A 5245-nucleotide genomic window follows, 5' to 3' on the forward strand; every position below is an offset into this window, starting at 1 on the left:
AGTCACAACGAGCAAAGAATATGCTCCTGCCAATGTGGATGTTAAACTTTCGGACAGCCTTCCTGAACTGGTTGAGAGTCTCAAACTCCATCCCCAATTCCAACCTCACCTGGCTAACCGGAGCATCAGCATTGCTCTGAGGAAAAACTGGAGTCTCAGTGTCATCATCACTTGCTATGCTATGCAAGTCCTCTGAAGAATAGCAATGATGTCCAGGGTTTTCATCAGAAAATTCATCCTCCTGAACTGGCACATAAAAGGTTGGTGGCTTGTCCGGATCAGGGTTCGGGATAAAGGATTGCCCTGTAGGGGGAGGCCTCCTGGTTGATCTCCTCTTTTTCTCCTTTTGTCCTCCATCAACCTCAAATGAAGGATTGCTTTGATTAGTTTGGGGGATCCTATTGGAATCAGAGGATCGGCCTGAATCAGGGATTGATTGGGAAAGTGGATTCCTACACGGCTGTGGGGTGTATTGGGTAAGTTGTTCGGGTTCAACAGGTTCAGAAACATTTGCTTCAGGCTGCTGAGAGGGTTGTGACTGACTTGATGGTGGCTGATCTGGTTGGACAGGGGTTGGAGGAGGCTGAGAAAACTGTCCTGTTTCATGGGATGATGCTGGTGGTGGATCTGCTGTCTCCTGGGGCACACTGTGACTGTCCTCTTTTTGGGCCACAACTTCAGCCTGTTTATTTTCTTCATGGGCCTCTACCATGTTCTGGGCCTCACCCCTTCTTTGGTCCTCTTTCACAACTTGCACATTACCTACAATTTCAGCATCATCATGATCTTCCACTACTACCAATCTTCTCTTTGGACTCTTCTTTGGTGTTGGCGTCCTTTTCGCACATGTCTTCACTCTCCTCTTTGACGGAGTCATATTGTTCTCCTCAACAATCACAGCCTGGTCCACCGGATGCTCTGTATACACATTGATTTTGTTACCATTCTTCACGGCTGCCTCATACATTCTAACTACGTCCATATCAACCCTTAGCTCCCTCAACCCATCGTGAAGCTCCTTCCCCGGTTCTTGCCAGTAAAAATTAGAAACGGACGTATATCCAATATCCTTCAACAAATCAGTTATAAAAAACCCATTCAGTGTATCAACGTTCACCCTATTGATTTCTGTGACTTCACCATCAGTATAACTCATTGACCCACCAGGCCCTCTCTCAAACCGTCCTCTATGATTAATACACAGTGTTATATGGATGGTGGCCATTCCTGAAAATGAAAATACCCAACACAAGCTAAGAAAACATTGTATCTAACCACTGGTTACACAAACCCTAACCCAACTTTTCTACCAATCTTCAGCAATCACATTATTTCATTAGGTACAAGAATATGTCTAACTAATGGGAATGAAATGAAATTAATCAACAATGGCTATGAGATACCTATGTTCGCTGAGCAGCAAAGGTCGTGACCTCTGCGCCGTCCACCACGACACCCTTGGGCGACGTATTGGCTTCGTACAGGCTTCTTCACCTTGGGGACAACGATGACGAAACCCCTTGATTCACCTTCTTCGCGTCGTCGTTATTCACAACACGTCTCCGACTGGGAAAGCAATTGATCGCGACCAGAAGTCCTCTGCTAGGGCACACCTTTCCTCTCCCGCGCAATGGATCTCAAAAACCAAACAGTTAGCAAAAAAAAAAAGGGTTTAATCCACGTAGATAGGGGTTTGGGGGGTTTGGAGTGCCACGTAGGTTCGTATAAGCACGAACCTGGTGTCAAACCAAGGCAGGGTATTTCTGTCACACGGACCGCATCTTCAATGGGTACAAAGTTAGTTTTGGTCTGCTATGGGTACAATTGTCAGCGTTTCCATCTTTCATGGGTACATTTGGTCATTTATTCAAAGAAAAATAAACAAATAAAAGAAACAGAAATAATAAGTTAAAAGGATCATCAAAAACATAAACTTATGGATAAAATGTTGTCAATCTCATTTTGTACTCTCCAGTTTAGAGAATCAACTAACTGCAACATGATAGAGCAATTATGTTACGGAAAATTCATAGTTTTTATAACAATTAAGAACATACTTGCTTAGCATTAAACAACATAACAATTGACTTAAGTATGTCTTACCATTTTATGAGCCTTGGAAGCAGTGGCGGAACCAGAAATTTCATAAGAGGGGGGCCAATTAAATATAAATATAACAAAAAATTAACAAAATATGATTTGTAGCATATATATCAAAAAAGTAATTATATTATATAAAAGTCAATGTTCAACTACATACTTTAAGATTTTGATATTTTTAAACTTGCTTGACGATGCTTCATGGAACTAAAATCATCAATTATCATCTCTGAAGTGAATTTTGAAGCAATTTTCTTTTTAATATATACAATCATATAATCTGCTAAAAATTCATCTTCCATCTTGTTTCGAAGCCTTGTTTTAATAATCTTCATAGCTGAAAAGGCCCGTTCAGTTGTTGCTGTTGTCACAGGAAGAGTCAAAACAAGACGAATTAATCTATCAATTAAAGGATATATATTTGATTTTCCTGTCTCTGTCAATTTTTGACACAATTCAGCAAGAGCAGACAAATTCTGAAAATCTGGAGCTTTAACCACATCAAGTTCATAATGTTGTAACTCATAATCCAATTGAATCTTTTCTTGCTCAGAAAAATCTAAAGAATAGAAATTCTTTACAAGATTGCATATGTTGCAAACACTGAATAACTTGAAACCAAATTTGCGGACGCTTTCCGGGATCACGCATCAATGTATCAATATTAACTTGATCTATTTCAGTCCTTGTTATTTTGGAAGCAGGGGGTTGAATATCTTGCTCAACAAGTTGTGTCACAGGTTGTTCAATAATATTTTGAACATTACTCAAAGAATCTGAAGCTGAATTTTGTTCATCATATATTCTCTCTTTTCTCTTGAAAAATGAGTGAATTGTTTTCATCTTTGACATTTTTAACTTAACTTGAACTATCTAACAAAAAAAAAAAAACAAAAATAATTGCATATATATTATTTTCTTAAAAAAAATATTAAACCTATTGAGCAATAACAAATAATTTTAGAAACACAAATATATAATAACCAAAAATAAAGTTATTGATTTACCTGATTATTTTTTTGTTCCAAGTCTCACGAAAAAATAATTCTATTGAGTTTTGTCCTCACTTCAATCTTTGAACACGTCTATTATAAAAAAAATAAATTAATTATTTTAAATAAATAATATAAATAATACTTGACATTGTTATTAATTTAAAAAAAATTGAAATATACCTCTTTGAATCTTTGTTGTGCATTCAATGGTTAATATTTTACTGTTCACTTCTCTTCAATGGTTTTTCTTCATATGTCTTGTTTTAGTATGGAAGGAAAATTAGAATGAAAAGAATAGAAGACCAAAAGTTTGGGAACCACTAAAAGAGAGAGAAAAAATGGTTTGAAACAAATATTTGAAAAATGTACTAGGATTACTTTAATTAATAGTATGGGCTTGGGCTAGTATAATAGAACCATTTTTATTAATTATTAGAATGGGCTATTTGTTAACAAAATCAACAATAATTCAAATATCCAATACATAGTGCAGTTTTTAGTTATTTTAATTTATAAAATTTTGTAACTTATATTTTTTTAATATTATATATAAAAAAATTTAATATTATTAATTATTACTATTTGTCTATTTACTATTTTTTTAAAAAATTTTGGGGGGACCATGGCCACCTTAGGTCCCCCGTAGATCCGCCACTGCTTGGAAGCATTTCACTCTCTTACTTTCAGAAATCGTACTAAGATTTCAGTTACATATCCTTGATGAACATTCTGCATATCACCCGGGATTAAATTCCAAAAGGAGAACATTTAGGTGCACTTTATGAAATTTGCATCTATCTAGAAAAAGAAGAAACTATTAATACAACTATGAATAAATAAATCCTTCAAGCAAATTAATGAATAGTGTTAAAGATATACAGTGTTACATTGATTGAAACTTCAAAACTTGAAAATCAGATCTCAATTTATCCCCTTCCTACTAAATCAATATAAATTATAAATTCCACCAAAAAACATGCAGGAGAATAGCAGCACTAATTAGTTAACAACATGAATGAAACATTCAAAATTACTTTAACCATCATAACTCCAAATGGCCATACTATACACAATCCACCGAAAAGGAACTAATAGAGAATAATTTACATAGCCACACAGTACAGAGAGATAAAAAATAGCACATGTTGAAAACAAACAAAAACTATACCAGATAACAAAAAGAGGCAGCTTAGAATGAATAATTCAAAATGTTAAAATCAGATCAGAATGAGTATCTAGAAACAATAGATAAAAAAATATAGAAAATGGATTACCTGAAAGGTTCTCTGCAATGGCTCCTAAACTAAGCATAATTATAAAAAGAGAAAAGAATCAATTTTTAACATGAGCATTAAAAAAAGGGGAAAAAGGTGAGAGACCCAGATGAGAAAAAAGAGCAAGGATTAAGAGAGAGATGAAAAAGGTGAGACCTTGATCCATGAGAGATTTGAGGTTGTTGAGGGCATCCTGGGAAACGTCCCCATCCTGGCAAAATGAGTAAACCTCAACCACACTAACAACTTGCATATCATGAAGAATCAACAATGTATTTGGAAATTCAAGGTAAAAAAAAAAAAGAAGATTATCTTGAGTCTGATCACAATGTTGGAACCTCGTGCTTCTGGTAGAGGAGGGAAACAACAAAAAGAGTCTTCAGTCGGATTACTTCTTCTTTCCAACTTTTTCAACTCAACAAATAGAACCCTACAGTAACGCTATTGATGAAGAGACGAAGATGAAGTGAGAGGGTAAAAGAAGAAGAGACGAGTGAAGCAGCGTCGTTTTGGAGCCCTCCAGCGTGGCAAAATGTCACCACACAAGCGCTCCGATGATGACTCATTACCAGAAATATGTTCAGGGACCATTATGAGTACTCAGAGCTCTATCTGAAGAACTATAATGGAGAAATCGAAATCTTGAGGACTACATTGAGTATTCACGCAAATCTCAAGGACTATTATAGAGATTTACTCAGTCCAGATCATAGAAACTTAGAAAGACAAGCCTCATGCTAAGAAAGATTTTATTTGCGCCTTGTTACCAAAATTAGACAATCCTGTCTTGTTCACTCCCAAAGGGAAACCATCACATTGAGGGAGGAAAAGTTACAAATTCATGTAGATTCGAGCTTTATCATGATATGTAAATTT

At 35.8% G+C, this 5245-nt stretch overlaps 2 long non-coding RNA genes across 2 annotated transcripts; both read right to left on the bottom strand.

Moving 5' to 3' along the window:
- On the bottom strand, positions 1445-3183 carry LOC110269559. Its single transcript, XR_002358338.1, has 3 exons — positions 3108-3183; positions 2104-2973; positions 1445-1992 (listed from the first exon to the last, which is right to left on the bottom strand). It is a non-coding gene; the product is annotated as an uncharacterized LOC110269559 (long non-coding RNA).
- On the bottom strand, positions 3776-4580 carry LOC110269560. Its single transcript, XR_002358339.1, has 3 exons — positions 4526-4580; positions 4370-4398; positions 3776-3824 (listed from the first exon to the last, which is right to left on the bottom strand). It is a non-coding gene; the product is annotated as an uncharacterized LOC110269560 (long non-coding RNA).

Source organism: Arachis ipaensis, chromosome B03 (genome assembly GCF_000816755.2).
Source record: "Arachis ipaensis cultivar K30076 chromosome B03, Araip1.1, whole genome shotgun sequence".
NCBI lineage: Eukaryota > Viridiplantae > Streptophyta > Magnoliopsida > Fabales > Fabaceae > Arachis > Arachis ipaensis.